The sequence below is a fragment of the Salvelinus sp. IW2-2015 genome, unplaced genomic scaffold, assembly GCF_002910315.2.
Source record: "Salvelinus sp. IW2-2015 unplaced genomic scaffold, ASM291031v2 Un_scaffold7373, whole genome shotgun sequence".
Classification (NCBI taxonomy): Eukaryota; Metazoa; Chordata; class Actinopteri; order Salmoniformes; family Salmonidae; genus Salvelinus; species Salvelinus sp. IW2-2015.
In genome coordinates, this window is record NW_019948633.1 from 1 (window position 1) to 10065 (window position 10065).

Sequence of the window (10065 nt, forward strand, 5' to 3'; positions counted from 1 at the left end):
AAGAGAGATCAAGACCGGGAAACGATGGACTGGACTAAATGCATATCGCCAGGCGACTCTCCTGCTCCCCGTAGCTTAACCAGTCCCACCCGGTATCTAGTTAGATTTCCCCGTAGCTAACCAGCCCACTGGTATTCTAGTTACTTCCCGTAGCTAACCAGTCCCTCACCGTTATTCTAGTTAGCTCCCGTAGGCTAACCAGTCCCCCATACCGGTATCTAGTTAGCTTCCCCGAGTAACCGGTCCCTCACCGGTATTCTAGTAGCCATTCCCCGTAGCTAACCAGTCCTCACCGGTATTCTAGGTTAGCTTCCCCGTAGCTAAACAGTCCCCACCGCAGTATTCTATGTAGCTTTCCCGTAAGCTACCCAGTCCTCACCAAGTATTCTAGTTAGCTTCCCCCGTTAGCTAACCGGTCCCCACCAGTATTCTGTTAGCTTCCCGTAGCTAACCGGGTCCCCACCAGTATTTAGTTAGCGTTCCCTTAACCTGTTACAACAGAAGCTCTTTAACCAAATCGAGGAACTATAGGCAGCCATTGGTAGCCCTGCGCGTGGAACTGGGTACTGGTAGCCCTGCGCGGTGGACCTCGGTACTGGTAGCCCTGCGCGTGGACTCGGTGCTGGTAAGCCCTGGCGCGTGGACCGGTACTGGTAGCCTGCGCGTGACTCGGTACTGGTAGCCTGCGCGTGGATGTAACTGGTAGCCCTGCGCGTGGACTCGGTGCTGGTAGCCCTGGGGCGCCGTGGACTCGTACTGGTAGCCTGCGCGTGGACTCGGTGCTGGTAGCCCTGCGCGTGGACTCTGGTACTGGTAGCCCTGCGCGTGGACTCGGTACTTGGTAAGCCCTGCGCGTGGACTCGTACTGGTAAGCCCTGCGCGTGGACCTCGGTTGATGGTGGCCCTGCGCGTGGACTCGGTGATGGTGGGCCCTGCGCGTGGACTCGGTACTGGTGGGCCTGTGCGTGGACTCGGTAACCGGTAGCCCTGCGCGTGGACTCGGTACGTGGTAGCCCTGCGCGTGGACCTGGTACCCTGGTGCCTGCGCGTGGACTCGGTACCGGTGGTAGCCTGCGCGTGGACTTCTGTACCGGTAGCCCTGCGCGTGGAACTCCGGTACTGGTAGCCCTGCGCGTGGACTTCGGTAGCTGGTGGCCCTGCGCGTGGACTCGGGTGCCGGTAAGCCCTGCGCGTGGTCTCGGTACTTGGTGCCTGCGCGTGGACTCGGGTGCTGGTGGCCCTGCGCCGTGGACTCGGATGCTGGTAGCCTGCGCGTGGACTCGACTGGGTAGCTCCTGCGCGTGACTCGGTGCTGGTGGCCCTGCGCGTGGGCCTCGGTACGGTGCCCTGCGCGTGGACTCGGTACTGGTAGCCTGCGCGTGGACTCGGTGCTGGTAGCCCTGCGCGTGGACTCGGTGCTGGTAGCCCTGCGCGTGGACTCGGTGCATGGTAGCCCCTGCCGTGGACTCGTGCTGGTAGACGCGCGTGACTCGGTTGCTGGTAGCCCTGGCGTGGACTCGGTGCTGGTAGCCTGCGCGTGGATCGGTGCTGGTAGACCTGCGCGTGGACTCGGTTTATTTCATTGTGTACTATTCCTTTTATTTATTTAGTTACATTTTAAACTCTGCATTGTGGGAAATAGTTCTTAAGTCAACATCTCACTGTAAAGTTTACACCTGTTTTGTATTTGGCGCATAGTGACGAATAACGATTTTGATTTTAAACTTAAACTTTTTCTCTCCATGTCCCTTTTCTTCTCTCCTCTCTCTCCTCCCTCCATCCATCCCTCTTCTCTCCTCCATCCATCCCTCTCTTCTCTCCTCCCCTCCATCCCTCTCTCTCTCCTCCTCTCCTCCCTCCATCCATCCTCTCTCTCTCCTCCATCATCCTCTCTTCTCCCTCCTCCATCCTTCTCTCTCCCTCTCTCTCCTCCCTCCCTCCATCCATCCCTCTGTATCCTCTCTTCTCATCATCCATCCATCCCTTATCTGTCTTCTCTCCTCTCTCCTCTGTAGATCCTGAACCCTCCTCCGTCTCCAGCGACTGTCAGGGTTCAGGTATACCATGGAGTTTGGCTACTCCCTCCACAGCCCGTCAACACACCGTTCATACAGGTACCATACTGCTCCTCAACAAACACGCGTTCATAACAGGTACCATACGCTCCCTCAACACACCGTTCATACAGTACCATACTGCCTCCTCACACACGCGTTCATACAGGTACATACTGTCCTCAACACAACCGTTCATACAGGTACCATACTGCTCCTCAACACGCCGTTCATACAGGTACCATACTGCTCGCTCAAACACATCAGCCGTTCATACAGGTACCATACCTGCTACACTAACAACACCGTTCATGACAGGTACATAACTGCTCCTCAACACAACCGTTCATACAGGTTACCGATACTGCTCCTCAACACAACCGTTCATACAGGTTACATACTGCTCCTCAACCACACCGTTCCATACAGGGTACCATACTGCTACCTCAACACACCGTTCAACAGGTACATAACTGCTCCTCAACACACCGTTCATACAGGTACCATACTGCTCCTCAACACGTTCATACAGGTACCATATGCTCCTCAACACAACCCGTTCATACAGGTACATACTGCCCTCAAACAATCCGTTCATACAGGTAGCCATACTGCTCCTCAAAACACACCGTTCATACAGGTACCATACTGCTCTCACACAGGTCCGTTCATACAGGTTACCAACTGCTCCTCAACACACCGTTTTCAGCCAGGTACCAATACTGCTCCTCACAACACACCGTTCATACAGGTTACCATACTGCTCCTAACACAAACCGGCCGTTCATACAGGAACCATACGCTCTCAAACATCCGTTCATACAGGTACCATTACTGCTCCTCAACACGACCGTTCATACAGGTACATAAATGCTCCTCCCAACACACCGTTCTACAGGTACCATACTGCCTCAACACACCGTTCATACAGGTACCATAACTGCTCCTCAACACACCGTTCATACAGGTACCATACTGCTCCTCAACACACCGTTTCATACAGGTAGCCCATACTGCTCCTCAAACACACGTTCATACAGGGGTACCATACCGTCCTCAACACAGTCCGTCATACAGGTACCATACTGCTCCTCAACACAGACCGTTCATACAGGTACCATAGCTGCTCCTCAACACACTCCGTCATACAGGTACCATACTGCTTCCTCAAACACACCGTTACATACAGGTACATACTGCTCTCAAACACAACGTTCATACGGGTACCATACTGCTCCTCAACCACACCGGTTCATACAGGTACCATTACTGCTCTACAACACACCGTTCAATACAGGTACCATACTGCTCCTCAACACACCGTTCATAAAAGGTACCATACTGCTCTCAACCACAGCCCGTTCATACAGGTACCATACTGCTCCTTCACACACCGTTCATACAGGTACCATACTGATCCTCAAACCGTTCATACAGGTACATACTGCTCCTCCCACACACCGTTCATACAGGTACCGATACTGCTCCCTCAACAACCGTTCATGACAGGTACATACTGCTTCCTAACACAACCGTTCATACAGGTACATACTGCTCTTCAACACACCGTTCATACAGGTCCATACCGCTTCTTACAACACACCGTTCATACAGGTAACCCTGTAACACACGTTACACACAACCCTTAATCAGACAGACGGAAAAGACATAAGCTCTAAATATATGGAGAGATCCAGGAAGACTAAGTCAACATTACAAGCTACTGGTCTGATCAGTTGCTGTTCGGCTTCTGGTTCTGACTGGTTTCTGAGTCCGTCTCTCTTCAAACAGTCCAGTCATTGTTAAATGTACAACAGGTTGGTACTTGTCTGGAAGACCCCACCCTCTTCTCCTGTCAGGGTTATTAAATGTCTGTTCTCCTTCCTGTCCCCAGTTACCGTCACCTACACTACGCCACTTCCGCCCCTCCCACAACCCTTGCTCCACGGAACGTCTGCGACAGCGACTACACTCACAAGGGACGCCGCCCCGCGCCCACCTCTAACTCCCGGCGTCGGCCAAAGGTTACCACCAGCGACCTGAACTACGACTCGAGCCCTTTTCCCCCGCCCCGACGCCCCGCAGCAATACCTGTCAAACGGAAGGAGAACTGTGAGAGCTGCCCCCCCTCCCCCTATATCGGACGCGCTCCTACTCTCACGCACCTCTACCCCCGCCCCCCTCACCCTGCACAGACTCCTCCTGAAACCCCTTCGTTGTGATACAGAACAGTTGTTGATATTGTGGTTTCTAAAAGAGTGGAGGAGAGACGGAGAGGAGAGGCAGGCAGGTTGTTTTGAACGAGGGATGTACAGAACAATTTTGAAAAGAGAAACACAGGAAGCTCGTTCGGGTGGAAGAGCGAGCTCGGGAACATTTTGTACATTTAAAAAAAATAGAAAAAAGCATATTTAATATATTTTCTATACACGCGTTTTACCGGATACGGACATAGAGGTTTGTAATTCAAACATTTGTCACATTTAAAATTTTTTATTTTTAAGAAAACGTTTTTTATTAAAATCATCACAAACATATAAGTTGCCTTAAATTCAGAAGAGACAAAACAGTTGTTTTTACGAAGGCTGGAGGACGCCAAATTACACGGCCGTTACAACGCTAGGAAACGAGGAGAAGGAGGAGGGAGGGGTGAGGCACGGATGCACGCCCCTGGAGGCGACAGACAGCTTACTGGGCCGTTGGAACGAGGAGAGGAGGGAAGGGGTGAGGCATGGGGATGACGCCCCCTGGAGGCCGACAGACAGCTACTGGCCGTTACAACGCTAGGCACGAGGAGAGGATGGAGGGAGGGGTGAGGCAAAGGATGACGCCCCCTGGAGGCGACAGACAGCTACTGGCCGTTGGAACGAGGAGAAGGAATGGAGGGAGGGGTTGAGGCAGGATGACGCCCACGTGGAGGCGACAGACAGCTACTGGCCGTTACAACACGCTAGAGAGGGAGGGAGGGAGGGGTGAGGCAGGATACGCCCCTGGAGGCGACAGACAGCTACTGGCCGTTGGAACGAGGAGAGGATGGAGGTGGAGGGAGGGGTGAGGCAGGATGGTCCGCCCCCTGGAGGCGAAGACAGCTACTGGCCCGTTACAAACAACCGCTGGGAAACGAGAAGAGGATGGGAGGGGGGGTGAGCAAGGATGAACGCCCCCTGGAGGCGACAGACAGCTAACTGGCCGTTGGAAACGAGGAGAGTTGGAGGGAAGGCAAGGAAGGCCAGGATTGACGCCCCTGGAGGCGACAGACAGATACTGCCGTTAACACCGCTAGGAAGGGAGAGGATGGAGGGAGGGGTGAGGCAGAATGACGCCCCCTGGAGGCGACAGACAGCTACTGGCCGTTGGAACGAGGAGGTATGGAGGGAGGCAGGAGGCAGGATGACGCCCCCTGGGAGGGGACAGAAGATACTGGCCGTTAACAGCTAGGAAGGAGGAGAGGATGGAGGGAGGGGTGAAGGCCGATGACGCCCCCTAGGACTGCGACAGACGATACTGCACAATGGCCTGCAGTCCTGGGGCAGCCAATTTTTGTAGTGGATAGATGTAGACAGTCACTGGTTCCATAGTACAGACAACAAGGTGTACTGAGTTGATTTTGAGCTCCTTTTAATGGTTTCCCTGTTTTTCCAGGACTTCCTGTCTGCTGCTTGGCTTTGTATTGCTTTCAACTAGGTATACAATTATACAAGGTCCTTATCAGTCATCTAACAGGGTACATATAGAACTACCCGAGAGCCTACTCCTCTGACCCCCAGGCCTCCATCCTGCCACAAATGCCGGCCCGAATCATTACACTACCCACAACATCCTGACCCGACCCAGGGCCCTCATCACTACCATCAACCCGACCGACTAAGCCCTTCGACACCATCCTGACCGACAGGTTTCCTCATCACTACCACAACCTCCTGGACCGACCCAGGGCCCTCATCACTACACAACCTGACACGCCTGTCCATCACCTGGACCGACAGGCCCCTCTCACTACCACACACTAACCTGACCCGACCAGTGGCGGGGGGCCCTCACACTACACTGTCACTGACCCGACAGGCCCTCATCACTACCACCATCCTGACCCGACCCAGGGCCACCTCCATCACTACACATCACTCCTGACCCGACCAGGGTCCCTCAACTCATACCACAACACTCCTGAACGCGACCAGGCCCTCATCTACTACCATGTTCATCACTCTCCGACCGCAGGCGCCCTCATCACTAACCAAATCACCCTGACCCGACCAAGGGCCCCATACTCACTGAACACCTGACCCAGGTCCCCTCATCACTACCCGAACACCTCTGAACTCGCGACCAGGGCCCCACTCATCACTACCAACACTCTGACCCGACCCAGGTCCCTCATCACTTACCACACACTCCTGATGACCGACCCAGGTCCCTCATCACTACCACACACTCCTGAACCCGACCGAGGGTCCCCTCATCACTACCACAACACTCCTGACCCGACCCAGGCCCTCATCACTACCTGACCCGACCCAGGTCCCCTCATCACTACCACAACACTCCTGACCCGACCCAGGCCCCCTCATCACTACACAACACTCCTGGACCACCCAGGGTCCCTCATCACTACCACAAACTCCTGACCCGACCCAGGGTCCCTCATCACTACCACAACACTCCTGACCCGACCCAGGGTCCTCCTCACCCACCTCACTACCACAAACTCCTGACCCGACCCAGGTCTCTCACTACACCACATCACTCCTGACCCGACCCAGGTCCCTCATCACTACCACATCACCTGACCGACCCAGGGTCACTCATCACTACCACAACACTCCTGACCCGACCAGGGACCCTCATCACTACCTACAACACTCCTGACCCGACCCAGTCCCCTCATCACTACCACACACTCCTGACCCGACCCAGGCTCATCACACCACACACCCCTGACCGACCAGGGCCCTCATCACTACCACACACCCCTGAGCCCGACCCATCCCCTCATCACTACCACAACACCCCGACCCGACCAGGTCCCTCATCACTACCACAACCTCCTGACCCGACCCAGGCCCCTCATCACTCTGAACCCGACCAGTCCCTCATCACTACCACAACACTGCCTGACCCCGACCCAGGTACCCTCATCACTACCACAATCACCCCTGACCCGACCCAGGCCTCATCACTACCACAACACCCTGACCCGACCCAGGCCCTCATCACTACCACAACACTCCTGACCCGACCCAGTCCCCTCATCACTCCACAAAAACTCCTGACCCGACCAGGCCCTCATCACTACCACATCACCCCTGACCGGACCATTGGTCCTGTCTCATTCACGTCAGCAAGCACAACGTCTACCGTATTGCCTGATGGGACTTCACACTCTATATCTACTGCACAATTCACAAATCTGTTCTGTTGAAGGTTATTTTATATTTTATGGTTTAATCCAGACTGCAACTGAGTATTCTCTTTATCCTGTCTGGATGAGACAGATCACATCTGTTACTGAGGGAGGGGTTTAATCTTCCTGTCTGGATGAGACAGACCAATCTGTTACTGAGGGAGGGGTTATCTTCCTGTCTGGATGAGACAGACCACATCTGTTACTGAAGGGGGGTTATCTCCTGTCCTGGATGAGCAACGCCAGACCAACATCTGTTATGAGGGAGGGGGGGGGTTATCTTCCTGTCTGGATAGACAAGACCCAGACCACATCTGTTACTGAGGGAGGGTTATCTATCCTGTCTGGATGAGACAGACCCAATCTGTTACTAGGAGGGGTTCATCTATCCTGTCTGGATGAGACAGACCACATCTGTTACTGAGGGAGGGGGTTATCTATCCTGTCTGGATGAGACAGACATTGGTTACTGAGGAGGGGTTATCTTCCTGTTGGATGAGACAGATCACATCTGTTACTGAGGGGGGGGTTTCTATCCTGTCTGGATGAGACAGACCAAACCACATCTGTTACTGAGGGGGGGGTTATCTTATCTGTCTGGATGAGACAGACCCCGACATTGTTATGAGGGAGTTACTTCCTGTCTGGATGAAGACAGACCCACATCTGTTACTGAGGGGGGGGTTATCTATCCTGTCTGGATGAGACAGACCCAGACCACATCTGTTACTGAGGGGGGTTATCTATCCCTGTCTGGATGAGACAGACCCAGACAATCTGTTACTGAGGAGGGGTTATCTATCCTGTCTGGATGAGACAGACCACATCTGTTTTATGGGGGGGTTATCTATCCTGTCTGGATGAGACAGACAGCCACATCTGTTACTGAGGGGGGGGGGTTATCTATCCTGTCTGGATGAGAACAGACCCATCTGTTACTGAGGGAGGGGTTATCTATCCTGTCTGGATGAGACAGACCCACAATCTGTTAGGGGGGGGGGGGTTATCTTCTGTCTGGATGAGACAGACGCACATCTGTTACTGAGGGGGGGGGGTTATCTATCCTGTCTGGATGAGACAGACCACATCTGTTACTGAGGGGGGTTATCTATCCTGTCTGGATGAGACAGACCACATCTGTTACTGAGGGGGGGGTTATCTATCCTGTCTGGATGAGACAGACCCAGACAATCTGTTTACTGAGGGGAGGGGGGGGGTTATCTATCCTGTCTGGATGAGACAGACCCAGACCACATCTGTTACTGAGGGGGGGTTATCTATCCTGTCTGGATGAGACAGACCACATCTGTTACTGGAGGGGGGGTTATCTTCCTGTCTGGATGAGACAGACCACATCTGTTACTGAGGGGGGGGGGTTTCTATCCTGTCTGGATGAGACAGACCACATCTGTTACTGAGGGAGGGGTTATCCTGTCTGGATGAGAACAGACCACATCTGTTACTGAGGGGGGGGTTATCTCCTGTCTGGATGACCAGACCCACATCTGTTACTGAGGGAGGTTATCCCTGTCTGGATGAGACAGACCACATCTGTTACTGAGGGGGTTATCTATCCTGTCTGGATGAGACAGACCACATCTGTTACTGAGGGAGGGGTTATCTATCCTGTCTGGATGAAGACAGACACATCTGTACTAGGGGGGGTTATCTATCCTGTCTGGATGAGACAGACCCAGACCAATTTCTGTTACTGAGGGGGTTATCTACCTGTCTGGATGAGACAGACCCAGCATCTGTACTGAGGGGGTTATCTATCCTGTCTGGATGAGACAGACCCAGACCACATCTGTTACTGAGGGGGTTTATCTATCCTGTCTGGATGAGACAGACCACATCTGTTACTGAGGGGGTAATCTATCCTGTCTGGATGAGACAGACCCAGACCCAATCTGTTCACTGAGGGGGGGTTATCTATCCTGTCTGGATGAGACAGACTACATCTGTTACTGAGGGGGTTATCTACTGTCGGATGAGACAGACCCCACATCTGTTACTGAGGGTATCTATCCTGTCTGGATGAGACAGACCACATCTGTTACTGAGGGGTAATCTATCCTGTCTGGATGAGACAGACCATCTGTCTGAGGGGTAATCTATCTTACGCTGTAGCCTACCTCTGAGGTCTCGCTCTCTTTCACCTGTATTCTCTGTCTCCCCCTCCATCTTCCCCCGAGGTGAACTTCTCCACAGAGACTAGTTATTGTACCTGATCAGTTCTTCAAATCATTTAGTTTTCTTTGCAAAGTGTTTTAATATTTTTGTACCACATTGTGTATATTACCGTATTTATAGCTATAAAGAAAAACATTGTATATCTATTCATTGAATTCTTGCAGTACTTTGTCATTCCTTCTTTCGCTATATGCCTCATTTTATTTTTCTACGATGTGTCAGTCAGTCAAACGTATGGCGACAATCTCAGACAATATCAACACTCTTTAGTAATGTCTGTCTCTGTCCCGTCTCTTGTCCTCTCTCTGTCTCTGTCCTGTTCCTGCCGTCTCTGTCCTCTCTCTGTCCGTCTCTGTCTCTCTCTGTCCCGTCTCTGTCCTCTCTCTGTCCCGTCTCTGTTCTGTCCCTGTCTCT

At 53.1% G+C, this 10065-nt stretch overlaps 3 long non-coding RNA genes across 7 annotated transcripts; 2 read left to right on the forward strand and 1 right to left on the reverse strand.

The window, feature by feature from the left end:
• Window positions 1-5040: 5040 nt before the first annotated feature.
• LOC112079250 (uncharacterized) lies at window positions 5041-5518 on the forward strand. Its single transcript, XR_002895897.2, has 3 exons — window positions 5041-5093; window positions 5355-5420; window positions 5503-5518. It is a non-coding gene; the product is annotated as an uncharacterized lncRNA (long non-coding RNA).
• A 1139-nt stretch (window positions 5519-6657) lies between these two features.
• LOC139027083 (uncharacterized) lies at window positions 6658-7340 on the reverse strand. 2 transcript variants are annotated; one of them, XR_011479114.1, is made up of 4 exons: window positions 7281-7303; window positions 7209-7246; window positions 6794-6840; window positions 6658-6748 (listed from the first exon to the last, which is right to left on the reverse strand). It is a non-coding gene; the product is annotated as an uncharacterized lncRNA (long non-coding RNA). The 2 variants fall into 2 exon arrangements; XR_011479113.1 differs by having other exon boundaries at window positions 7209-7340.
• Window positions 7341-8825: 1485 nt separating this feature from the next.
• Window positions 8826-9806, forward strand: LOC139027084 (uncharacterized). Of its 4 annotated transcripts, none has more exons than XR_011479116.1 (2): window positions 8826-8883; window positions 9478-9806. It is a non-coding gene; the product is annotated as an uncharacterized lncRNA (long non-coding RNA). The 4 variants fall into 4 exon arrangements; XR_011479115.1 differs by lacking the exon at window positions 8826-8883 and adding an exon at window positions 8990-9074; XR_011479118.1 differs by lacking the exon at window positions 8826-8883 and adding an exon at window positions 9276-9328.
• Window positions 9807-10065: the final 259 nt, after the last annotated feature.